Below are 27,287 nucleotides of genomic sequence, written 5' to 3'. Positions count from 1 at the left end.
CAAGATATGGAATCAATCCAAGTCTTCATCAAATGATGAATGAATAAAGACAATGTGATATGATACACAATAGAATACTATTTAGCCTTGGAAAATAATAAAATCATGTCATTTGTGACAACATGGACGAACCTGCATGATTATGTTAAGTTCAACAAACTGGTCACAGAAAGGGAAATGTCATATGATCTCACTCATATGCAGAATCTAAAAAAGTTGAACTCATGGAAGTAGAGAATAGAACAGTGGTCACTAGAGGCTTGAATGAGGGTGATATTGGTTACAAAATTTCTGTTATGAGAAATAAGGTCAAGGAATCTATTGTACAACATACTATAATTAATAACAATTTATTCTTGAAAATTGCTAAGAGAGTAGATTTTAAGTGTTCTCACCACAAAACATTAGTGAGGTAATGCATATGTCAATTGGCTTGATTTTGCCATTCCACCATGTATTCATATTTCAAAACATCATGTTGTATGAGATAAATATATATATATAATTTTTGTCAATTAAAAATAGATTGAAGAGAAGAAAAAAATAAAAGACTATAAAACAATGTCTAGAATATTTATTGAATGCCTAGTAGCAAATAATGATACTGATTCCAAAATCTATTAGCTAAGTCTAAACACATAGTTAACGGAGTAATTTTTTTCCATTTTGCCAGTTCTTCCCTAGTTTATATGAAATTTATGATTAGAAAGAGTTTTGGCCTTCTCTCGGGGTCTCCTGTTAATGGCAGGCAGTGGCTCCTGGATGGGTTGCAGATAACTTAACTGTGCGCCCTGCCTCCCCCTACCTGCTGTCCTCCAGGGTTGAGCTCACCAGCATGTCTATGGCACCACCCAAATGCTCACAGACTGGCTGGTCCTGGGCGGTCAATCACTGGGCAGCAAGTACATGCAGCAGACCCAGCCCCTCACCCTGGAGCACACCATCAAGTTGAACCCTCTTATCAATTATTATTTTTGGTACAAAAGACCCCCTCTGTGTGAAGGACAGCTCTGTTGCAGCCAGATTTTAGTGCATGAGGAAAGGATTTGATAAAATTAGAATGGAGAGGACTCCAGAAAGGGTTCTGATTGGACATGAGCCCCGGCTACCCCATGGGTTACCGCTACAGCTGGGAACAACTTTCTTCAGATCACCTGGTCGGGAACTTAACCCAGAAGATGAAGTTGGAGGACTAAAACGCTTAATGTCAGAGACACTGGGCGATCAAGACAGGGCTCTGAAGACTGGGTGATTGATGGCTGCATTGGTAACTGATGGAGAGCGCATTTTGAACCTCCTCGGTATCCTTATGTTCCTGCACATGTTACAAAGTCTACGGGACACAGGGAGTGGTTTTTTGGTTCAACTTCAAGAAAAAGCCTTGTTTGCAGTCCCTAAAAATTATAAGTCGGTAGATACACCGTTGTTTTAATTGTATGACAGTGAACCGAGATATGGACGCATCATTTCCAGCTTCCCTCAGCTGTTGAGCAGGTCCAGTTTTATTTTCAGCGGAATCCCTGTACAGTGGAGAAGTGAAAGAAGCCAATTCTGTGAGCACAGATATACACAGTGTAGAAGAATGAATGTGGTTGAAAAGTTTTTTTTTTGTTTGTTTTATCTCTTTCCCAATCCCTAAATTGCCGCCGCTTTCTATTGTCTGAGTGATAAAGTTAATATAAAGACCTAGACAGTAGTGTAAAGAAATGTGATAACGTTTACTTTTGGTTCTATTCATACTTTTTGTGCAACATTAAAGAAAATAGACTTCTTTCTAAAAATGGGGAGTAGCTTGAGCCATTTCATTGCAGTCATAGTAAAATAACTATTTGTTAGTGCTTTAAGGTAACTCACAGACTGTATAGCAGAAAAAAATCTTGCATACATTATTAAATGTTATGTCTATACAGCATAAATATTTACATTCATGTAGCTCGTATATTCAGATTCAAAATTAAGAATCAATATGTTTTGCAATTTTTAGTCCTTCATAAGAGGTTTTGAGTATTAATTAACTGTTACATATGTGTTATTTTCCTTTGTTATAGAATTTTTAACAGGCAGACAATGTGTTACTGTTAGTAGCCTATATCCCTTTTGCTATTGTCATAGATTTGTGACAGGCAATCAAATAAATTTAAAAATATTAACAAATTGTAAAAATAGGTTAATTTAAATTCTAATTGTTTTCAATGTACTCTTCCCTTATTCAACAGAAAGTTGCACTATATTACAGTATGTTCCCTGGTAAACTGAAAACAAATGCTTGCTGATGACAACCATGCAAACGGAAACACGAAGAATGAAGACACAGGCTTAAAACTGTACAAGGATTTTACAGCATTTTCTCAGTAAACAGAACAATCTCCCTCTACTCCAGCCTTTAAACAACTTCATGACTAGATAGTTAGGCTCTTCTGAAGATAAAATGAACTCTTGCAAGCTTTCGTAGAATTTTTGTTAGGAACAATCCGAAGATGGCATTCTATAGAGCATATACATAGAGTGACATGTTTTGTGCACCATTAAATGCTGGATTTATGTTATATAACAACTTTTGGTGAAGTAGGCCACTTGTTCATAAGGAAAATGATTCTCTATTTCTCTGACACCTTGATCTTTACAGATACTTAAGGGTACATTAACGTTTTCAACTTACCATGATACAGTATCGTGCATAAAAAATATAAAGTATAACACTCAAAGTATATTGGACTCTGGTGAACTATAGACCATTATCTTTGCCGAGGTTTTAAAATGATTGCTTTGATGGTTATGAGCTTGATTTTCTCAGTGTTTTACATGGAAAAAAATAGAATTTCTTTACTAGACATCACTTACTTATAACGTTCCCATATTAGGTATAAAAATAACAATAATTTTTACTGTGCAAAAGGACTTTAGATAAAAAGTACTTGAAGAACAAAATACAGTTGACTGACCAGGCGCAGTGGCTCATGCCTGTAATCCCAACACTTTGGGAGGCCAAAGTGGGCAGATCTCTTGAGGTCAGAAGTTTGAGACCAGCCTGGTCAATATGGTGAAACTCCGTCTTTACTAAAAATAAAAAATCAGCCGGGTGTGGTGGTGCAGGAGATTGAGGTATGAGAATCGCTTGAACCTGGGAGGCAGAGGTTGTAGTGAGCTGAGATCATGACGCTGCCCTCTAGCTTGGGCGACAAAGCAAGACTCTGTCTCAAAAAAAAAAAAAAAAAAAATACAGTTGACTATGAGAATACGCCCTGCTGGTTGTCCTATATTTTAAAAGAAGTTTTTACAGCATATACAATAAAACAGAACTTACTGATAACCTGGTTATTGAATCATTAATAAATAATATTAAAAGTTTCCCCCCCTTTGGCCATTTCATGGAAAACTAACAAAATATCAATGGGAATTTATTTTCAGAATATCATTCTGAATTGCTAGAAGAAATATGCAGCCTCCATATATTTGAAACAAAAGTAAAAATAATTTAGTTAGTTCACTAAATTTTTCACCAGTTGCCTATACAAAGTAAGTTATTCCACATGGCACTTCCAGGCATAAGAATTCTACCAGCAGGAACCAGAGATGAGTGAGTTCTTCAGGTTGTCCTTGGTTTTTTGCCCAACGTACAACAAAGTTAACTTCTAGAATGAACTAAGAAGGCAAAAACAATCTGTATATCATAAATGTGAAAAGTTAATAATAAGTAGAATCACCACAGTGAACTGCAGGGAAACAGCAAAATCTACCTGTAGAATTAATATATTATTTATGATAGGTTTAAACTGTTATTATTTGATTTTAGAAAGCTGCACAGTATTAATTTAAGGCAGTTGTTGGTGTTACAATGTGATAATTTTATTCTTCTCATTCTACCTCCTAATTTTCCTGGTTAATTCTTGAAAACCAAGGCTGGTGATCTTTCTTTTGTAATTAAAAATATGTCTTGCAAATTTCTCTAGCTAGAGTAGATTTATAACAGCTTCATAGTATTACAAGGAAAATGTGAGCTGTTTCAAGATAGGTGGCAAATACTATATAACTGTAAAAAGCAAAAAAGCAATATTTTATTGCTGATTTACAGTGATTGTGGATTACTTCCAGTTAAGATTACCTGACGTAGCAAATAAAATTTACAGGATTTATAAGACACTTAGTTAGGTACTCTTTATTATAAGTATGTTCATGAAATATTTGGAGCATACTTACAGGAAAAATAATGTTAGTATTTATCGAAATTCCAGTTTAACTGGGCTTCCTGTATTTTAATTGGCACGCAATCTTGGATGTTTATTAGTCCTCTATAGCTTGCACTTTGACCGTCAAACCAAATACATTGTGGTTATGAAAGTCAATTCACAAATCCCATGTAAAAAGGTTTTTAAGATAAGAAGCATACAGAAAAAATACGTAATTGTAAACTCAATAAATTTTAACCATGTAAAATGTCCAGGTAATTGGCACACAGGTCAAGATGCAGAATGTTCTGAGACCTTAGGTATGTTCAAGCTGTGTCCCAGTCACACCCACCCAAAGATAATTCTATCTCAGCAAAACTCATTTTATCCCTGAAGTGCTTGAGAGAGGGTATCAAGAATGAATTAGGGATTTTCAGCACCCTGGGCAGTGTCTGTCACATGATAGAGGGTATATGTGAGTGAATAATTTAATAAATATGGCAAAATATTAATACCTGTAAGTTTTGCATAGAAAATTGAGAGTATCATATTATTCAATCCATCCATTGAATGAACTTATATTGAATTCCTACTTTGAACAAGGTTCTGCTTAGGGACAAGTCATTGTCCTTATAATGCCTTAAGTAAAACACATTGGCTCAGAAACTGTATGTTGTCTAGGAACCGTGACCCACTGACTCACTTTTCTTTTTCACACAACTTCCACTTTGCTATTTTAGTGAAGATAAGCAAAGCTGTTGATGAGTGAGATTAAATGACTTTACTAGGAGTGACTTGCATTTGCCTTTTTTTTTTTTCTATTTTCTACCCTAGGCCTTGCTAATTGGGCATTACTAATATAACACTACAGCATGTGTTTGACTAGATAAGAATGAAATTAGAAGTTTTGGTAAGAATAGCCATCCTTCCCTGTAAAGGGTCCACTGGCTAATTTTATAGAGGCAGAAAGTGAATAACGAATGAGCCACCAAGTGGAAAACAGTTGGGACATTTCAGTGTGTGCTTTATATTCCCTGGACAAGTTCATCAATAATGACATCTAGCATCATAAGTCACGCAGACTTTCTCTTATCCCAAGGTTATACTTAGGATGTGCATTTACCTCAAGATTAAAATGAAGTCGTTATTATTTTTCTGATAAAAATGAGTTAAAACCAGAAGCAATAGCTATTTAAAACATGAAGTATATTTATAATTTGACTCTTTAATAAAAATTAGAAAAAATGGTTATGTTTATTGACACAACCATCTAGGTTAAGTATCTTAATAGTTGATAATTATACCATAATTATGCTTCAATCATTTTATTCATAATAATGCCACTTTAATTCTGAATCTCAGGAATCCTAAAGTATAGTTTAATGAAGCATAAAATGCAATTTTAATCTTTTGGACTGTTATATAGGAGAATAAATGGTCATATAAAACAGATAAATATATGTAAAAGGTAAAAAAAAGACAAATTTTAATATAGTAATTTAACTCTCTCAACTAACTAGGTCTAAGTTTATTTGCACTGTGAGACACACACTTTATGGGTAAACATTTTAAGCTTTGTCACGGGTGAGTTATTGCTACATTGTTCAGTTATACCCTAGGTGAGTCTATGAAAGGAAAATGAAATGGAGAACTACCAATTAGCCAATAAGTTCAGTTAATAATTGTGATAATGTGGATAAATCTAATTTTTACAAAAGTAACAGTGCACTTAGTTTCAAGAAGATGGGTTTTATCCATGTCACTCTGTTATCTAGCTTAATGCTTTTATTTATTTGAATCTACATAGGACACAAAATCGTCATTCTAAAGTTTGTCAACTAGATTCTTAAGATTCATGGATTTGGGAAAAGCTCAAAACATGACAGAATTCAGCAACATTTATCCAGATGTTTGGCCCTTAAAGACCATAGCCTGGACATTCTGCCACTCCCAGGGATGTACAATAGTAGAACGTCATTCTGACTCTAAAAGAAGAAATCATAACTTCTATTTTTGTTTACTGTGTTGATATATCATAGTTGTAAATGTGTTTGGGGTGCATGTGATATTTTGATACATGTATACAATGTGTAATTGTCAAGTCGAGGTAACTGGGATATCCACAACCTCAAACATTTATCCTTTCTTTGTGTTGTAAACGTTATACTTCTTCTCATCTAATTTGAAATACACAATAAATTATTTTATCTATAATTTTCCTATAATACTACTGAATACTGGAAATTATTCCTTCCATTTAACTGTATTTTGGAACCCATTAACCAACTTCTCTTTATCTCACCTTCTCCCATGCCCTTCTCAGTCTTTGGGAACTATTATTCTACTTTCTACTTCCACAAGATTCAGCTTTTTGTTCCTACATATAAATGAGAACAGGCAATTTATTTGCCTGGCTTATTTCACTGAACATAATGTCCTACACGTCCACCCGTGTGGTCTCAAATGACAGGATTTCCTTCTTTTAAAAAGCTAAATAGCATGTCCTTGTGTACATATACCAAATTTTCTTTATACATTCATATGTTGATGGACATTTAGGTAGATTCCTATCTTGGATACTATGAACAGTGCTGCAATAAACACAGGAATGCAGTTATCTCTTTCATGTACTGATTTATTTTCTCTTGGAAATGTACTCGGTGGTGCGATTGCTGGATTATAAGGTGGTTCTCTTTTTCGTTTTTAGAGCGAAACCTCCACACTGTTTTCTGCAATGGCTGCACTACTTTACATTCCCACCAATGGCATATGAAGGTTCCCCCTTCTTCCTATCCTTGCCAGCATTTGTTGTTTTTTTCTTTTGATAGAGTCCATTTTAACTGTGGTTGAATGATATCTCTTTGTGGCTTTAATTTGCATTTCCCTGATGGTTGGTGATGTGGAACATTTTTTTCACATACCTGTCGGCCATTTGTTTGTCTTCTTTTGAGAAATGTTTATTCAGATCACTTGCTCATTTTAAAAAATAGAATTATTTGGGTTTTTCTGATACTGAGCTGTTCGAGTTCCTTATATATTCTGGTATTGATCTTTTATTGGATGCAATGTTTACAAATATTTTCTCTCACCTGGGCCTATCAGAAAGCTGAGGTTTCTTAGCAACAAATAAGCCCAAAATTCAAGGGAAATCAGACCACTGTGAAGGGAAACAGGATGCATGACCTAGATTATTATGTTATACTTGGGAAAAAATAGTGGTCATCAGACAGCCACCGAAGAATGCACTTAAAATTGGAATAGATTGCTATTGGCTGAGTGTGAGCTGGAGTAAATAGCATAAGCAAAAACCATGGAAACCCCAGAGACAAGGGGGAATCCCGACTCACAGAATCCATTGAGTGCTCAAGGGGATAATTGTGGGAAGACTGGAAAGAGACTCCTGTATTGGTGCAGAAATGAAGGAAAGGATTGGCCACCACTAGGGGAAAGATATGTGGTTCTACCTCCCAGCCTTGTCCCTTCTCTCTTAGCATTGGAAAGGTTTACGGTGCTGGAGGAGGGGCAGCAAATCCTGTCACTCCCACACTCAAAGGAGATGAACAGTAGCCGAGGGTGGAAGAGGTGGAAGGCACAAGGCCCTGCCAACTCCCTGATCTTGTCTTCTACCTACAAAAGTCTAAAATCTTTGGGAAGGGAGGTGAGTAGGAAGATTGCAAAGCCTCTTTCCCAGGATCACAGAGAAAACACTGGCTGGCTGGAGGAGGAGTGCAAGTTTCTCTTCCACTGGGGGACATGCAAGAACTAACTTGAGCCACTGTGGTTGCAATAGGGAGGAAACAACCCTTTACCTCACAGGAGGGTCAGAAACAGTCTTGTGCCCAAGGTTCTATACCAATGCAAGAAAGGGCTTGAAACAGCAGGCAAAGAGGGAGGAAACTCTGTCCCCGAGCAAGAACCCACCGTGTAAAACAGGGGATTGACTGCCATTGTGAGGCAAGGCAGGAATGCTAGGAAAGACACGTAACTGGGACTAGCTCAGCTACCTACATGGAAGCTGGATCAACACAATAGAAAACTGTACACATCCCACCACTATAGGAGGCAATGCATAGTCAGCAGGAGAAAGCTACCTGTGGGAGATGGGTAAGGATGTAGAGAGAAACTCCTCTGTAATGCAGGCATGCAGAAAATGCCCACAGCTGTAGATGAAACAGAAACATTTAGAAAAACTCCCAGGAGCCACAGCCACTATTCTAGGAACAATACAATAAACAATCTACAGTTAGAAGAATTTGAAGATTTTGATGCACTAAGCATAACCATAGCAACCATAAATCCCAAATCCAGCCCAGATCCTCACCAGATTGATGTCACTTTCAATGCTAATTAGCTTAAAACAAGAAGCATGTTCATTTCTAGATATAAATACTATTTAGTTCAGTCTCTGATACTCCATACATACTATTCAAAATTCAGTCAAAACAGAGACATACCAACTTAAAACACAACCTATTGTCAAAATAAAACAATTAACAGATCCAGATGTAGAAATGACCCAGATGCTAACACTGTCAGAATGGGGAGTAAAATGAATCTGACATATATTAAATAACCCAGTGGAACAGATGAACAATTCAGGAACAGATGAGGGATTTCAGCAGAGAGGTAGAAATTACAAGAAAAAGTAGAATGAGAATCCTAGAGATGAAAAATTCCTTTGATAGTCTTAACAGTCGACTTAACCTGGCTGAAGAAAGAATCAGCCAACTCGCAACTACATTGATAAAAATAATAGAGCGCCAAAAATGGCGGGGCAATATCAAAATGTCTAATATATATGTGTAATTTTAGTCCCAGAATTGGAAGAGAAAGGTAATCAGTAGAAGAAAAAATATTGAAAAGACAATGGCAGAGAAATTTCAAATATAATAAAAATGTCAGGCCACAAACTCAAGTAACTCAAAGATCCTCCAAGGTGGATGAACACCAAGCAAACAAATCAATGAATAAGTATTTAAAACAAAGAAAAATAATCTTAAAGGCAGTGAGAGAAAAGGAAACACTATATACTGAGGAACAAAAATATGAATTACAGTAGAATAATTATCAGAAAACTTGCAGATCAGAACAAAATGGAGTGATTATTTAAAGGAAAGGAGAAATATGTAATACATTTTTATTAACTGTAGTCACTATGCTGTGCAATGGATCTAAAAAGCATATGTTTCCTATGTAAATAAAACTTTGTAGCTTTTCACCAATTTCTCTCCTGCCCACCCTACCCTTTCCCACTATCTGGTAACCATCTTTCTACTCTCTGCTTCTATAAGTTCAACTATTTTAGATTCCACATGTAAGTGAGAACAGGTGGTATTTGCCATTCATGTTTTCACAAGTGACAGAATTTCATTCTTTTTTAAGGCTAAATAGTATTCCATTGTGTATTATACCACATTTTAAAATTCATTCATTAGTTGATAGACACTTAAGTTGACTTCATATCTGGGATATTGTGAATAACGCTACAATAAATATAGGCATGCATATATCTCTGCACCATACTGATTTCACTTTCTTTGGATATATACCCAGAAGTGGGATTGTTGTATCATCTGATAGTCCTATTTTTAATTTTCTGAAGAACCTCCATATTATGTCTGGTTATACTAACTTACATCCCCACAACAGTGTACTGAGGAACAAAGGGTTCTTTTTTCTCCACATTCTCTCCAACACTTTTTATATTTTGTCTTTTTTATAGTAGCCATTCTAACAGATATGGGGTGATATCTCATTGTGTTTTTAATTTTCATTTTCCCTTATTATTAATGATGTTGGGAATTTTCTTCATGTAGTTTTTCATGTGTCTTCTTTTGAGAAATGTCTATTCAGTTTCTTTACCCATTTTTAATCAGTTTTTTTCCTTCCAATGACATAGGTTAAAAGTAAAATGATGGGGAAAGACATCATGCAGAAATAAAACTGTAGTGGCTATATTAATATCAGACAAAATAGGCATCTGGAAAAAATCTTACCATTGATGAGTAATGTTGCATACTGAAAAAAGTGGTCAATTCAACTAGAAGATATAAACATCCTCAATATGTGTATAACTCAAGGAGACAGCTTTGAAATATAAGAAACGGAACAGATGACTTCTTGTGTAGACGACATGTAGTAGACTCGTCTCTCCCCGCTATCCTCCTAAGTATAAATTTAAGCTTTGGAAATAACAAAAGAGGCAACTAAAAGAGGTCTCTGAAATATATTAAAGGAAAGAGGAACTAGTTAGGGGCTCCAGGAGTGGAGGATCAACACAGTGGCAAGGCATCTTAGGTGACCCCAGCTACCAGACAAGGCAGCAAGAATTCATGCCTCCTACCTCCAACACAGCAACAGAGGCATCCCAGTAACCTATTCTTTCCTTGGATGGAAGGAGTCTTCCTTTAACACACCAGTTGAGCCCAGCACCACTGGCAGGGGGAACCATAGGAAATCATATGCAGAAATCCTACAGTGAACACTGTACTAAATGATCAGTCACCCCCACTCAGATTGGGAACACAGCAAAGATGTCTGCTCTCAGTAATCTAATTCAAGATAGCTGGAAGTTATAACTAGTGCAATAAAGCAAGAAAAAGAAATACAAGACATAAAGAATGGAAATGAAGAAATAAAACTTTCTGTTTTCAGATTATATGATTGTCTATGTAGCAAATCTCAAGGTGTCCAACAAACAACTTCTGGATCTAATTAGTTCAGTAAGTTGCAGGATACAGGAACACAAAAAAATCAATTGAATTCTTATACACTAACAATGATCATGCAGAAACCAAATTAAGAAAAAACATTTAAAATTGCTCAATGACAAATAATTCATATAACACTTAACAAAACATATACAGTATCTATATGCTGCAAATTATGAAACACAGACAAAAATAAATCAAAGATCTAAATGAATAGAGATGTACAAAGTTAATAGATTGCATGTCTTACAATAGTAAAGATGTCAGTTTTGACCAAAGTGATCTATAGTTTTAATGCAATTTCCACAAAAATTCCAGCAAGGAATTTTCAGCCTTCTGGCCTACTACAAACTTCAAACTTGCCGTACTTCACAATCTCATGAGCCTGTTCCTTAAAGTAAAATAAATACGTCAATAAATAGATAGATATCCATCCTAATGGTTTGGTTTCTCTGGAGAACACCGATTAATAAAATACCTAATTAGATAGAATTCAAGTCTGAAAGCCTATCTTCTGGAATATTCAGAAAGTATCTACCATGGCCCTGGGTATTTGTACATTCAATTCACAAATTCTTATGGAAGAAGAGAGATTAATCTCAGCTTGTGAGATGCAGAATCTCATGGCGAATAGGTTCATGGGCTCTAGAGACAAATTTACTGCTATTAAATCACAGCTCCAAAATGGCTAGTCGTGTGAACCATGAGCACGTTACTTGATTTATCTGTACTTATTTTCTTCTTCTGTAATCTGAGATAATATGAGAACTCATCTCATATGGTTTTTGTATTAAATAAGTTAAACTATAAGGTATTTCAAATAGTGCCTGGCACGTGGAAAATACAGACAAATTTAACTAAATATTAATTTTGATTATTATAATATTCGTTAAGCAGGGCCCATTGAATTATCCAATCCTTTAATTAAATATCTTTACCTTCCATATCATATTCCAGAGTATTATTATATAATGTTTTGTCAACAATGCCTTGTACATTTTTTTAAAAGCCTCAGCACTTCAGTTGGTAGCAGTTTTTAATATGGAAAAAAATATGCATCTGGGAGGTGAACCCTCTACAAAGATATTTGTATCTTTCTCCAGGTAGTTTCCTAGCCAGTAATGGAATTGGGGCATAAATAATAAATGTGGTTCTTACATTCTCTTCCAACTCTGAATTTCTTTTACTTAATAAGTAATTACTTTTAACAATAAGATTGATTTGATTTCATCTCACTAAAAATTTTAAGGGTGACTACAAAAGTGTGTATAATTGCAATTTTAACAGTGCTTTATAAAATACTAAGAAATATATTTCATTTTGAGAAATTACTGTATTCTTAAAAGCACGTGCATCTATAATTACAAATATACAGTGCAAAGCCAATTTTCAAAGAATAATTCTACTGTTTTTACAAGATATGGGATGATGCACTAGGTAAGGCACTCAGATACCTTCGGAACCTGAGTCCTAGATCGGGATCTTATAACTCTCTGTCTAGCTATGTGTACTTATACAAGTTCACTCTCTTCAGTCCAATATTCCAATATGTTAGTGTCCATACTAGCATGTCTAATTTCTTCCTTACACTATTGAGCAATTTTAAACCAAAGCACTTAAGAACATTTAATAGGCTGGGCGTGGTGGCTCACACCTGTAATCCCAGCACTTTGGGAAGTCAAGGCAGGTGGATCATGAGTTCAGGAGATCGAGACCATCCTGGCCAACATGGTGAAACTCCATCTCTACTAAAAAATACAAAAATTAGCTGGGCATGGTGTCACATGCCTGTAGTCACAGCTACTCAAGAGGATGAGGCAGGAGAATCACTTGAACCCGGGAAGTAAAGTTTGCAATGAGCTGACATCGTGCCACTGCACTCCAGCCTGGGCGACAGAGCGAGACTCTGTCTCAAACAAACAAACAAAAAGAAAACATTTAATAACTTATAAACCATAATTTAAAGATAATATCTTATTTGGAATCACACTACCAAAGAATCATTGATTTCTAATGTCTTAGATCTATGTGGCAATAAAACATGCCAGATGGCAAAATCCTTTTTAATCAAAACGTTGAGTGTTAGTTTTAGAGCTTCACAGCGTTTCAAGTTTAGACATTATTTCATTAAGCCAGTCATTCCAGAAGTGCTAGTTCTAAAGTTCTTTGTCTTCAGGAAGATTTAGTCCCAATGTTAATACAAAAAGTTCTAAATTTATTTATTTTACCAGTAAGTGGTAGTTTTGTTTAGGAAAGTTTCAGGAGTAGTTTGCATTCATTTGTTAGTGTTGGTGCTGAATGCATTTTCTGATTTAGATTCCTGGGCCATCATTTATTCAGTGGTGGATAATAGACAGGGAGAGAGATTGATCACAACGTTGTAATTCAATCTATAGATTGTGATGTTTATGATATCATCAGTACCATGAGATTAAATTACAAGTTGCAATCTATCTTCCTTCTCTTTGCTCATTTGTTTTCCTAATATACGAGAAAAATCTCAATGTTTTGTTGGCACAGACTTAAATGTTTTTTGAAAGGAAATGGATCCTAAAGTTTCTGAAATGATGTAAGGTTGTGATGGGTAATTAATTTGATTTTTCTTTAAGATAACACACTGATAAATTAGTAAAATATAAACAAAAAACACTTGAGTATTCATTAGAGTGATTCACTTTCACTAAATTTTTTAGCCTTGTTAAACAGTACTAACACATCTACCAGTAATAACTGTTTAACAACTCAATGTAGCTTTTCCTGATTTCTCTGCAGATATAACCAGTCGTAACTCATACTTTTCAGTTTCTTTCACATGTGACTCTATGCCTGTGCTCTGTCTCACTATCTAGAATTATAGATACACAGCAAGGCTCTCATGGCTCCTTATGTGCTGATTTGTATATGGGGAAACCCACAGTTGAGGGACTTACCCAAGATTATTTTGAATCTTCTGCCCAATCAACGTGTAAGATTATTACCATGTGTAAAGGCTAACCTGGCTCATTTCTATTCAATAGTCTTTGGTAAAATAATGCTCCTCAAAATTTAATGTGCATAAAGAATTGCCAGGGGTTATTTATTTTCAAAATATATCCTGCCTCTAGAGAGATGCACAGGAATCTATATTTTTAACAAGCATATTATGTGATTCCAACATACTACCTTTAGAGACATATAACTCTAGAAATGAAGCACTTAATCCAAGTATTACAAAGGGATGGTTGACTTAGTTCTCAAAACTCTCCTCATCAGTTAAGTACAGAAATATGACAGAGGAGGTAAAAATGTATTGGTCTTTGGAACAAATCTCATCTCCATATTTGGAGGCTGCTCTCATGCCCCCTTGGGTCTTTTTTTCTCTACAAACAATGCCCAGTGATCCTCGAACTGAACCCCAATGGCCTCTCACACTTGCTCTTTTCTAAGTATCTCCTACATTTTCTAAACTGGCTTTGAAGTTTAACCTGATGCAGCATGAAAATTACAGAGTTGGATGAAATCATTAGCATCTTCCTTCATCTTCAAAGATAATTGCCTAACTATATATTTTATAAAGTGAAATGGAGATAACCCTAGAGAAGACTTATTTGAAGAAATGTAGAATAGAGGAAAGGACAGGGAACCCTGGGTCCAGAATTAGTCTTTAAATTCAGAGGCTGAATTTACAAGGTGTATGAACCTAGGCAATTTTTTTACCTGTAAAATGAGAAAATAATAAACACTATTGTTACTTTGAGCATGAAAGTAGGAAAAAGAATATTCCTTGCACAACTGCTAATAAGCTTTAAGGTAGCATATTTCTCTTATCCAAAGTAAACTTTCCCCTCCCAAGTCATTCTCTGTATCATACTTCATTTTATTAATGTTTATAACTATATAAATTGATTTAATTCATTTGTTTATACCTTTATTAAATGAATTAATATGATTATTTTTCCACCTCATTAGAGATATGTTTCCCTCCAAAGGATAAGGACTTCAGCTGTCTTCGTCACTGATACATTTTCAATACTGATACATAATAGGTACCCAATAAATATATGGTGATTGAATGAATGTTTGGCACATGGTAATCATACAATAAGTGTTAAATTACTTTTCAGACAAGGTTATGAAAGCACAGAAAATACTTATCTAAAAAGTATCTTGTAAGGAGTTCATTAAATGTTTTGCAGAAAATTCTGCAGATCTTGCAAAGGTATAAGATAGATAAGATTAAGCAAATGGTACTTAAGGTTTTGCAGAGGGTGACATAGAATGCTAATTATTCCAAAAACCTGTTCTTTGTTTTTCATTAAATAGGGAGTAAATTCTGACCTTTAGCTGAACATATGACTGTTCAAAATGAACCTTCTATTCCAAGCTCCCTTTGCAGCAATATGGGGCCATATAATAAAGCTCTGTCTAACTACATGCAATCAGAAGTGACAAGTATGAATTCTTGGAAGTGCGCCCTTGTTGGCACTCTTTCTCCTCCATGACAGTCAGAATGGAGGCGTTTGGTGAGCCCTCATGAGTCACGTGGATGAGAAGTCATGTGGATGAGAGCAAAACACTAGGCTGGGGGAGCAATGAGGTAGAAAACGCCTGCATTCCTGATTCCCGACAACCTTGTAGAGCAGAACCACAACAGCCTGAGAAAGAACCATCTTTCCTTCTTTACAAAATAATTATTTGGAGTCCTCATCATATTTAGACAAACTTATATAAATGCACACCATCAGTTCTTCTAATATCCTCATTTAATGGCATCAATAGGTTCTTGGAAACTGAAACTTTAAGTGACATGACATATACCGAAACCAATTTTTTTCTTATCAGCGTGTAAGAAGATAAGTTGAAGGAGGTGATGTTATTGGAGGACCTGTTGTTTGCTCTTTCATTTAAAGTTGAAGTTTTCAAGACCCAACCTATCAATCACATTAAGTGAGGACTTACTTTTAATTTTAGCCATTAAACACAGGGTTGGTAACATATTGCTTGTCATCCTTATACAGCTAATTTCTCTGTTTTTATTAACATATTCAAATTATCTTCTGCTAAAATAGTGATTCGATAATGTTTTTCATAGTGAAGTAGTGAGTGAATAGACTAGCTCCCCCCCACCCCCCAAAAAATTCAGGTCCACTCAGAACCTCAGAATGTGACTTTATGTGGAAATAGTGTTTTTGCAAACGTAATTAAGGATCTCAAGGTAAAATTATATTCGATGTGGGGTGGGCCCTAAATCCAATGACTGATGTTTTCATAAAAGGAGAGGAAGATTTACACACAGAGACACACAGAGGTGGCTCCATGAAGACACAGGCTGAGACTGGAGTGTTGTGGCCATAAGCCAAGGAACACCAGGAGTCACCAGAAGCTAAAAAGAGCAGGGGAGAGTCTTTCCAAGAGTCTTCATGGAAAGTGTGGTCCCAATTCCATGGTGACTATTAACTCCTTGGCTTCAGTACTCTGAGAAAATAAATTGTTTTGTTGTTTTAAGTAGCCAAATTTGGGAAATTTGTTATAATAATTCCAAGAAACTAATGCAGGAGATAAAAATAGATTACTGTAGTTGAAAGGCCTCTTTTAGCACTCAATGTCTCATTTTCCTGGGGTCTCACCAAGAACAAAATCAATGGCACACTAAAAGGATTAAACTGACTAAAGTTAAGATTAAGGGAGTCGCCAAGGGCCAGTGATGCACCAGCAACAGGAGAAACCATTTCAGCCCTGGAACTGAAGACAGATGTCAGGACAGCGTGTCATAGTTCTGGAGCCTGGTGAGATGAGGAGCCTAAGAAAAATGGCCACTGACAGGAATGATGACCTTAGAGGACTGTGTCACCACCAGAACTACAAGTGCAATAGGAAGAAATGTGGTCATAAACACCCAGAACTGTCTCCCACCCTGGGTCCTCTGCTGGTCCCTCTCCTTGGCCATTTTCAACTAGTCAGGGAGATCATGTTAAAGAGTCTAGGGCAGTTGGCCCGTGAGGCACAGAGCAGGGCAGAAAGGGGCAGAAAAGGGATCTGGGTCCTAATTCAAACAGGCAACACTCAGCAGGGATTCAATGACTTCACTTGGCAGAATATGCAACCGTTTGGAAGGGTAACCCCAGTACTGAGCTCCTCAAGGGAGAATATAATTAGTCATTTTAGCAAACTCAGCAACTACCACAAACTAGGCATCATAAATCTTCTTATATACATGACCCGTCTTTGGTAGCAAACATTATTTATTCCCATTATAATGACTCCAAGTTAAGCTATATATCATCTCAAATCTTGTCTACTCAATAGGATATTAGGCACGTGGTATATAAAATGTGACTGCCAAGTATATAGATTTGTTATGCATGTGAGGAATACTTGTTAATCCCAGTTTGTACTCTTGGTAAATAGTGTTTGAACGCTGGCTGGATGCATAAAGATTTCTCAGATTTGTGCCTCAAACTCCTAGAGGTATTAAGAAAGTATCAGGTCCAATATGCTCCTGGCCAATCTAATCTGCTTGAAGAATGCTCTGTATTTTCTCATAAGAACTGTTTTCCCAAAGCCCAAAAAGACATCATAAATGTACAATTCTTAGAGACTCAGACTTCGAGTTTTTCAAGAAAATAAAATAAGACGAGCATGAGCCCTGCTAAAGGTAAAATCCCTTATCATGAAATTCCTTTCACCTTAGAAATAATTGAGCTCTATTTTCTGGCAACGTCTCCTTCCAGATGATCAGTGAAGCGATATATGCTCTGTAGGTTTAGGTGCAGAGAATATTAATAGAATGTATCATACGTATAATTTGAGTGGAAAATGGCACACAAAGAGAAACTCGGAGGAAATGAATTAGAAAATTGGTCACATTGAAAAGAAAGAGGGCAGCAAACTTGTTCAGAGTCATGAGACTGATTTAGCCTTGATGCCTTAGGGCATCATATTCTAGAGAATGAAGAAGCAACAGAAACATTTACAGGTAGCAGCTTCTCCTTCTCGGTCATCGTGATGAGCCCAAGATGGTTGGGACAGAAAGCAGGGCAAAATTCCCTAAAGCTCGCTAGGGAAGCTGTGCCATTTGTGAAAGAATGCTGAGATAGAGGATGCCTCTCACTAGTCACCTGTGATCAAGTCACCCCCCGAGTTAGCACCTACCAGATGCTAAAGTGCTGTGGAAAGTGGAAAGAGTGATATTAGAGAGCATGATTCCCACTCTGAAGGGCCTCTAGTCTAGGAATGAAAAAAATAAATAGAACATTGATTAAATGTGGTTTGGTGGCATGATAACATCTCCACAGTGCTATAGAAATACAGGACTAACTCAGCTCAGGAGCCTAAATAGGCTTCCAAGAAGGAATACTAGAGACAAGGTGCATAGACTAGTAGAGGGTGAAGGATGGATGGGGAAGGAGGGTATGTCTAATGAAGAAAGTAGCATGAACAAAGGCAAGGAAGCATGAAAGTGCTGGTGCTGAAAGACAGTTCAAACAGGTCCATGGTTGTTGGTGAGGGGTGTGGCTTGGTAAGGGGCATGCTATAATGTGGAGTGTGGCTATCATGAAAGGTGTGGCCATAGTGAGGAGTGAAAGCTTGGTAAGGGGCATGGCTATTAGTGAGGGGGTGTGGCTATATGGTGAGTTGTGGGTGTGGTTAGGGGTGTGGTGAGGGATGAAGCTTATTACCAGGTGTGGCTGTCAGTGAGAAGGTGTAGTTGGTGAGGGGCGTGGGTATAGTGAGGGACATGGCTGATGGTGAGGGTCTTAGCTATGATGTGGGATGTGAACCCGTTAAGAGGCCATGGCTGATGGTGAGAAGTGTGGCTGTTAGTCAGAGTATGTGGCCGTATTGTGGGATGTGATGTGGTGAGGGGCATGGCCATTAGCAAGGGGGTGTGGCCATATGTGGGGCGTGGCTGTGGTGAAGGGTGTGGCTGTTAGTTAGGGGGTGTGGCTATAGCGTGGGGGCATGGTTGTCGTGAGGGGAGTGGTTGTAGTAAGGGGCGTGGCTATTAGTGAGGGTCATAGCTACAGCGTGGGGTATGGAGGTGGTGAGGGGTGTGGCTTAGCTAGCATTCGGTAATAATGAGGGGCATGGCAACACCATGAGCATGACCACAGTGACAAGGTTGTTTTGAATGAAAGAATATGAGGCTGAAAATAGATGGAGTATGGAATATGTAATTTATTGATTGAAATACACAGATGTCAAGCTAAACAGGTGAAATCATTCTGAAGGTAATGGAGTGAGACTAGAAAGTTTGCACTTAAGTTTCTCTAGCCACAGTATTAACAGATGAATTAAAACAGAAGGATTGGAAGAAAAGAAAGAAATTAGAAAACTATTGAAGAGTCCAGAAAAATAATATAATAGCATACACTAAGAGAGCGGGAATGGAAGGGAGATGACAGAGCATCAAAAAAGATACACCAGCCAAGAGTGTTTAACTATGCCCCACCCTGGCCCCCTTCCGTGCCTCAGGAGCACGCACTGTGGCCACATCTCTTACGTGGTCATCTATGAAGAGTTCCCCTTCTGAAATATTTAGCTCCACTAAACCGCCTTGTGCATAAATTATTAATCTCTAGAATCGCTCCTGTTATATCACTTCTTTGACTTCATCAAAGCCACCTACACCTTTGCTTTTTCTTTAAACTCCTGTGTTTGGTCGTTCATGTAGTGCTGCCTCTATCAGCTGGCATGTGCATCTCTCTTCAGCGCTCTTCAAGCAGTCCAAGGAGTCCAGGAGATGAGTCCAGCAGACCCATCTGCCTTCTCCATTCAGACACCCAATGTGATGAGGACTGTTGGAGAAAATCACCATTATACGTCTCTCTGGATTTCCAAGGCCTCCATAAATACCTGTTTCCTGGTGATCTCCACCTTCAATTCACTATATCCAAAAATTAGCTCAAAAGCTGTATTAACCCCCATTTTGAAGCCTGACTCTTCTTATCTTGGCGAATAGTCATTTAGTCATCAAAGTCAGGAGCCAGGAGCCAAGCCCAATTCTTCCCTTTCTCTCACTGAAACCATGTCCCAAAGAGTTAAAGAAACCAATGACTAACATAATTTCTTGAGTTTGCGTAACAGATTTTAAAACACACACACACACACACACCACACACACAGACACACACACACAGACACACACACACACACACACACAAACGCTGAAACTTCCTTTGCTTGTAAGACAACAAAACTGGCTGAAATCAGTTAAAACCAGTATAGCCAATTAGATTATCTGCAGAACAACCTTGCTGAAATCACAGCCTGAATTTCAACAGCATATTTCATATGAACGCCTCCTGAATTTGCACATGGGACCTATGAGGTACCATGAAAGGATAGCTGCCCATGTCTGAGGACTTCTTTCCCTTTCCTTTTTGTTTTTTCCTTTCACCAACTGCCTGCGAATCCCACAATCCACCTTTAAAATTTTTAATAAAAATATGGCCATAAAGCCAGCAGAAGGAGACAGATTTGAGCTGCACACCTGGTCTCCATGTTGGTCGACTCACAATAAAAGCCAGTATTGGCTTCCAGTGCACCGGGCAGCGAGACCCTCTGCTCAGTAACATCACCTCCTATGTTTGCTTGGTGATCAAGTCCTGTTGAAGAGTGAAAATTAAAGAATTTGTTTGCAAATATCCTCAATAAAATACTGGTAAACTGAATCCAGCAGCACATCAAAAACTTATCCACCATGATCAAGTGGGCTTCATCCCTGGGATGCAAGGCTGGTTCAACATATGCAAATCAATAAATGTAATCCAGCATATAAACAGAACCAAAGACAAAAACCACATGATTATCTCAATAGATGCAGAAAAGGCCTTTGACAAAATTCAACAACGCTTCATGCTAATAACTCTCAATAAATTAGGTATTGATGGGACGTATCTCAAAATAATAAGGGCTATCTATGACAAACCCACAGCCAATATCATACTGAATGGGCAAAAACTGGAAGCACTCCTTTTGAAAACTGGCACAAGACAGGGATGCCCTCTCTCACCACTCCTATTCAACATAGTGCTGGAAGTTCTGGCCAGGGCAATCAGGCAGGAGAAGGAAATAAAGGGTATTCAATTAGGAAAAGAGGAAGTCAAATTGTCCCTGTTTGCAGATGACATGATTGTATATCTAGAAAACCCCATTGTCTCAGCCCAAAATCTCCTTAAGCTGATAAGCAACTTCAGCAAAGTCTCAGGATACAAAATCAATGTACAAAAATCACAAGCGTTCTTGTACACCAATAACAGACAAACAGCCAAATCATGAGTGAACTCCCATTCACAACTGCTTCAAAGAGAATAAAATACTTAGGAATCCAACTTACAAGGGATGTGAAGGACTTCCTCAAGAGCAACAAACCACTGCTCAATGAAATAAAAGAGGATACAAACAAATGGAAGAACATTCCATGCTCATGGGTTGGAAGAATCAATATCGTGAAAATGGCCATACTGCCCAAGGTAATTTATAGATTCAATGCCATCCCCATCAAGCTACCAATGACTTTCTTCACAGAATTGGAAAAAACTACTTTAAAGTTCTATGGAACCAAAAAAGAGCCCGCATCGCAAAGTCAATCCTAAGCCAAAAGAACAAAGCTGGAGGCATCACGCTACCTGACTTCAAACTATACTACAAGGCTACAGTAACCAAAACAGCATGGTACTGGTACCAAAACAGAGACATAGATCAATAGAACAGAACAGAGCCCTCAGAAATAATGCCGCATATCTACAACTATCTGATCTTTGACAAACCTGACAAAAACAAGCAATGGGATAAGGATTCCCTATTTAATAAATGGTGCTGGGAAAACTGGCTAGCCATATGTAGAAAGCTGAAACTGGATCCCTTCCTTACACCTTATACAAAAATTAATTCAAGATGGATTAAAGACTTATGTTAGACCTAAAACCATAAAAACTCTAGAAGAAAACCTAGGCAATACCATTCAGGACATAGGCATGGGCAAGGACTTCATGTCTAAAACACCAAAAGCAATGGCAACAAAAGCCACAATTGACAAATGCGATCTAATTAAACTAAAGAGCTTCTGCACAGCAAAAGAAACTACCATAAGAGTGAACAGGCAACCTACAAAATCGGAGAAAATTTTCACAACCTACTCATCTGACAAAGGGCTAATATCCAGAATCTACAATGAACTCAAAGAAATTTACAAGAAAAAAACAATCAACCCCATCAAAAAGTGGGCGAAGGACATGAACAGACACTTCTCAAAAGAAGACAATGAAAAAATGTCATCATCATCAGCGCAATCAATCAAAATAAGAATACCAACTTTTTGACTTAAAAGGCCATCAGTAAAAACAAAGTAAAGGATATGGAGAATAGAAACTTTACAGTGGAATTTTCAACATTGTGGAGTCTTGTGAAAGGTTCCTCCAGGTAGACCCAGCCATCCCATTACTGGGTATATACCCAAAGGACTATAAATCATGCTGCTATAAAGACACATGCACATGTATGTTTATTGCGGCACTATTCACAATAGCAAAGACTTGGAACCAAGCCAAATGTCCAACAACGATAGACTGGATTAAGAAAATGTGGCACATATACACCATGGAATACTATGCAGCCATAAAAAATGATGAGTTCATGTATTTTGTAGGGACATGGATGAAACTGGAAACCATCATTCTCAGTAAACAATCGCACGGACAAAAAACCAAACACCGCATGTTCTCACTCATAAGTGGGAATTGAACAATGAGAACACATGGACACAGGAAGGGGAACATCACACTCTGGGGACTGTTGTGGGGTGGGGGGAGGGGGGAGGGACAGCTTTAGGAAGATATACCTAATGCTAAATGATGAGTTAATGGGTGCAGCACACAAACATGGCACATGGATACATATGTAACAAACCTGCACATTGTGCACATGTACCCTAAAACTCAAAGTATAATAATAATAATAAAAATGCAAAAAAAAAAGAATTTGTGCACTTTATTTTTTTCTCTAGTTCCTCTGTGAAAGTAGGTTTCAAGTTCACTTTCTAAGAGTAACAGGGACAGAAATTAAGGTTATTAATTTGGGCACGGTGGCTCACATCTGTAATCCCAGTATTTTGGGAGGCCAAGGTGTCTAGTCATTTAAACCAAAGTCATAAAATACTAACTCAAACAAAGCAGGGATTCTTTTTAGAAGAGTCCTTTATCATCTCTTGGACAAACAGACTAATGAGAAAAACTAGACAGCAGCCGAGGCTCAGGAGTAACTAGCAGCTGGAAGTGACCATAACTTCTTTCTTCTTCCTGTATGTGAACTCCAAAGGCTCCTGAGCTTTATTGAGCAGAGCATCAGCTCCGAGGTTGAGACAGGATCTCTTGGTGGGTCACAGTCCAACCCTAGAGGAAAGCACGATGTTCAGAAAACCCCTCAGGAAAGTAAGTACTGGGGCCATGTTAAATATCACAATATTGATATCATAAAATAATATTTTACATAAATATCATGAGCAAGTTTTTATGTTGGCTGGGCCAGCATGGTATTAAGCGAATGTCTCTGAGTAACACCTGGATGCAGAGAGGTCAACTAGCTGAGTGGGCATTTGCTCAGAAGCTTCAGCTCCTGGTGGCATGGCTGAACTTCACAGCTGATAGTGCATAAAGGGGTTTCTTCCAGTTAATGCAGATACGGATCCACTCAGCTCTGCAGGTGGCCGAGTCATGGAATATAAACATTTTTGTGTGTTCCAGAACATACAGAATTTAAGAATCCCTAGCTTGGAACTGGATTTTAAACTGCCATCAAAATTGGGCTAAGAAGGCAAAGCCTGAGGTTCTATTAGGATGGGAGTTTGTATCAGGCACTCGGGAAAAATTCAGGAACTTGAAAGAGAAAATTCTAGAGGAAGAAATAGAAAATGAGGCACCTTGAAGATATGCTTTGTTCCTCTCTTGGTCTTAGCTATGGGTAGAGAGGAGACAGTGAAATGAATTTATGAGCATTCCTAAACATAAGCCCAGTTTCATATCAATTTTTAGCTTCCTTTAGTACCCTACGAAAGCACTATTTGGAATTAAGTTCAATGATCCCAGCATAGTGGTGGCCCTAATGCCCAACTGCATACCAAAATTCTTCACAAATATGAACACAAAAATTACCAAAAACTAGCAAACTGAATCCCACAACCCATTAAAAATAATATACACTGCAACTAAGTGGGATTTATCTCAGGAATGTAAGTGTGGCTCAATATAAGAAAATTGATCAATGTAATATGCCATATTAATAGAATAAAGTACAAAAGCCACATATGCATCTTAACTGATGTAAAATAAGCATTTGACAAAGTCTAACACCCATTTATGATAAAAACTCTCAACAAATAGAAATATAAGGTAACTTCCTCAATTTGATAAAGGGCATCTCTGACAAAACCATAGCTATCATACTTAATGGTGAAGGATTGAAAGAGCTCCTCTAAGATTAGGAACAACAAAAGAATATCTGCTCTGACCACCACCGCCTCTTTCTACTAGAGGTTGTAGAGAGGGCAATTAAGAAAGAAAATGAAATAAAAGTCAACTTCTTATAAGACTACCATCTCTCCATTCCCATAGTGAATGGAACATGCATCATGTCAATTTCCCATGGACAAAGACATTACCCCTAACTAAGGGTGCCAGGTAACACAGAAGGTATCTCCCAGCACCCCTGTAGAAACTGGCATCTAAACCCAGATTCCTTGATTTCTGAGCACACAGTGCATATTCCTCACATCCAAGGATGCTATCACTGTTGTCATATGAATAAGAAGCAGCATTTCTTATGAATAAGAACAGCATTTCTCTGCTGGAATAAAATACCATAGTGTATGCAGCTGCACCCAAGTCCAAGGACTCCTGTCTGCAGGAGAGCAAAAGAATGAGGGACTAATGCCATCCACCAACCTTCAGTCCACAACTTTTAACTGCAGCAAGTGGCATTGTTGATGTTCACTCAAAACCTATGCATCACAGTTTCTAAAGAAATTAAGGGTAAATTTATAAAGTTCCACCCTCCACCCTAAGAAACACCAATTCACTATCGTAGAAGAAAGTTTTAACATACCTCTCTCAGTAATTGATAGACCAAGGAGGGAAAAGACATGAACTAGAATAGGGAAGCTCTGAAAATTAAAATTAAGTCTTGATGTAATTAACATATATGGTACCTTACACCTGAAGAACACGTATTAACTTTAAGCACACACAGAATACCTGTGGAAAATAAATGTCTATTAGGAACTAAAGGAATTGTCAACACATTTCAAAGAACTACTGTCATACCATGCATCTGATTGATTACAGTGCAACTGTGTAAAAATAAACTTTTAAATGACAACTGAAAATATGCGTTTAGAATAAAATAGTATTGAAACATAACACAAAATACAAAATAAATATCCATCGCCCACACTGTTGACTGAAAAACATAAGGTAGAAGAGACAAATCAATCATGCAGAAGAATTCCAAATAATTCAGAGAGATACTTCCCCATAAAGAAGGAGAACATAAGCCATTGCTTTTTAAGTGGGTGTTGCTCACAGCGACTGAAAGGGCAACAAAAGAGTAACTTGTGGAGAACACCATCCCAGCAGTGTTCAAGGTCAACACCAACAGTCAAAAATCACAATGGTAGTGCCTATCTTTGATTGGATGTGATGAAAATCGCACTTTATAATCTTTATCCCAAAAAATATACAATCTCAATCAAATCATGAGATAAATGTCAGATTAATTCTAGTAGAAGGGCTTCCTACAATATACCTGATATTCCTCTAAACTGTCAAGGTCATCAAAAGCAAAGAAAATCTGAGAGACTGTCACAACCAAGAAAAGACTAAGGAGAGAGGATGCCTAAATATAATGTGTTAACCTGGATGGGATCCTGGAACAGAAAAAAGACACTAGGTAAGACTGAGGAACTCAAAGTTTGAACTTCAGTTATACTAATGCATCAATATTGATTGATTACTTGAAACGAAGATACTGTAAAGATGTAAAGTGTTAACAACGGGGGTGTCTGTGTGGGGGATCTATAAGAATACACTGTCTTCTCAATTTTTCTGTAACTCTAAAATGGTTCGAAAAATAAAGGCTATTTAAGAATAAAATATCTGCTTTGAATTCTAATAACACACTTCTAAGTAATTCATGGGTCTAAAATAAGAAACAATGATTCTGAAAATACTGCATTTTATAAAGAATAGAATGTAGCAACAAACAAAAAATGGTACTCGGAAATGTATACCTGTAAGGGTTTATATTAAAAAGAAGAAAGTCTGAAAATGAAACCTAAGTTTCCGGTGTAGGAAAGCAGAGAAACAGCAAAATAACGCCACATAAAGTAGAAGAATTAAAGAATAAAAATTAACGAAATAATAAAAATAAATGAGACAGAATTGTTCCCCACAGGTTGATTTCATCCACTCTCATAGTTTTTAATTTCCACCACTTTACTTCTCTCCTCTGAGGTTTAGAATAAAATATTAAATCACCTATAAGATATCTCCACCTAGATATTCAGCAGGTATGTTAGAGTCAAAATATTCAAATCTGGACTCATCATCTTTCCTGATAAAACCCTTTCTCCTCTTAATTCGAGATCTCAGATGATGGCATCAGTCTGCCTAGTTACCTACATCACGTACATGCCATTCGAGACTCCTCTCTGCAGATAATAACCAAGTCCCAGAGAAATTTTTTGAATCTGCTTTGGTTCTTTCTTGAGACAGGGTCTCCCTCTGTTGCCCAGGCTGGAGTGCAGTGGCATGATCTCAGCTCACCACAGCCTTGAACTCCTGGGCTCAAGTGATCCTCCGAACACAGCTTCCCAAGTAGCTGGTACTACAGGGGTTTGCCATCACATCTGACTAATTGTATTTTTTTAATACAGAATTGGAGTCTGGCCATGTTGCCCAGGCTGATCATGAACTCCTGGGCTCAAGCAGTCCTCTCACCTCGGCCTCCTAAAGTTCTGGGATTACGGGCATGAGCCACCATGCCCGGCCCCTAGTTCTTATATATCATCTTCCGCCTAAAATACCTCAATTGTCTTTTTGGTTCCAGTTTTGATGTTAATTCATCTCTACCACAGCCATATTTAAAAATAAAATATGACCAAGTATTTCTCCTAAATAAGATCCTTCATTAATGCCCCAACATCCCAAGGTAAAAGATGAACTTCCTTAGCATGGCAAGCAAGGTCCTCATGACCAAGCCTGGGCCCACATTTTCAGCCCCTTCTCATGACGTTTTCCTTCTTGCTCATTTACACATTTAGGAGGAAGCTGCTTCTACATACATGATGTGGTTACATATCTCTGGGAATTTGTGAGAGTCTTCCAAGGACTCTTGTGCCACCTTTCTTTGAAAAACACTCATCTTTAAAGCTCCCATC

The 27,287-nt window shown here is 37.4% G+C and overlaps 1 pseudogene; it reads left to right on the top strand.

Moving 5' to 3' along the window:
- Positions 1 to 835: 835 nt before the first annotated feature.
- LOC116469922 (cleavage and polyadenylation specificity factor subunit 5-like) lies at positions 836 to 19,817 on the top strand (annotated as a pseudogene).
- Positions 19,818 to 27,287: the final 7,470 nt, after the last annotated feature.

The sequence above is a fragment of the Hylobates moloch genome, unplaced genomic scaffold (assembly GCF_009828535.3).
Source record: "Hylobates moloch isolate HMO894 unplaced genomic scaffold, HMol_V3 SCAFFOLD_5, whole genome shotgun sequence".
Classification (NCBI taxonomy): domain Eukaryota; kingdom Metazoa; phylum Chordata; class Mammalia; order Primates; family Hylobatidae; genus Hylobates; species Hylobates moloch.
Note: the sequence above shows the minus strand (reverse complement) of the source record. Positions and strands in the feature narration are given on the sequence as shown.